The sequence below is a fragment of the Hyperoodon ampullatus genome (assembly GCF_949752795.1).
Source record: "Hyperoodon ampullatus genome assembly, chromosome: 2".
NCBI classification, from domain to species: Eukaryota; Metazoa; Chordata; class Mammalia; order Artiodactyla; family Ziphiidae; genus Hyperoodon; species Hyperoodon ampullatus.
This window is the reverse complement of record NC_136915.1, coordinates 121,317,691-121,318,524: the sequence shown is the minus strand read 5'-3', so window position 1 is coordinate 121,318,524 and position 834 is coordinate 121,317,691. Positions and strand designations below refer to the sequence as shown.

At 42.3% G+C, this 834-nt stretch overlaps 1 pseudogene across 1 annotated transcript; it reads right to left on the bottom strand.

The window, feature by feature from the left end:
• Positions 1 to 225: 225 nt before the first annotated feature.
• On the bottom strand, positions 226 to 576 carry LOC307069857 (transmembrane emp24 domain-containing protein 2-like; annotated as a pseudogene). The gene has a single exon. The product of its transcript is annotated as a transmembrane emp24 domain-containing protein 2-like (transcript).
• Positions 577 to 834: the final 258 nt, after the last annotated feature.

The following is an 834-nucleotide window of genomic DNA, read 5'->3' as shown; positions in this document are numbered from 1 at the left end:
AGCCCCTAAAATCAACAACTTTTCAGACTTTTGGTGCATTGCAGGCATGCAGACATCTGCATTCTGAATTTCAAGTGAGTCTCCTTGATGTCCAAAGTTAGGTAGATGCAATACGCTTTCATTAGTTTCTTTTTCTTTCCTTTGTTTTTTTTTTTTGACATTACTATGACCAAGATGTTTGGTAAACAGTGAATTATGATTTTGGGATCATCAGGAAAAGGTTTTTTAAACAACTTTCCAGACTACAAAAAATCTCTTCAAGTAGTAGATCCATCCCAATGTCATGACATCTAGAACAAGAGCTTCAAAGAAGGACCAAAGGACCAGTCTGCTGTTTGTGCTGTCATTGATTTCTCTGTGTATCTCTCCCAAACCTCCATGTATTCCTGTTCATGCTTTCCAGCTGTCATCACCACTGTGAGCTCATTAATCATTTCTTCTAGCTTGTTCTGGTGAGCTTCTGTTTCCATGTCCTTTTGTGGCCTCCCCAATATCAATGGTGAACACCACTATCTTTTGAGTCATGTTGGACATTCCATTGCTAAAGCAAAACTTATATGCTGCTGTTCCATCCATGTGAACAGCAAATGTGTATTTCCCACTGGACTCCCGGTCTCCTTTATAAATTCCTTTATTATCAGGCTCTGTAATCTCCAAGTCAATATCCAGGCAGCCAGCCTCAGCCACCTCAGAGATGAGGTCCATCTTGCTGTCTGAGGTGACCTGCTCAAGGAAGCACTCCTGGGCATGTGCGTCAATGCTGACATGTCGATGCTGACAAAGTAGTCCGAGGCAGTGACCAGGAGGGTGGCCAGGATACGTTAGTTTCTATGG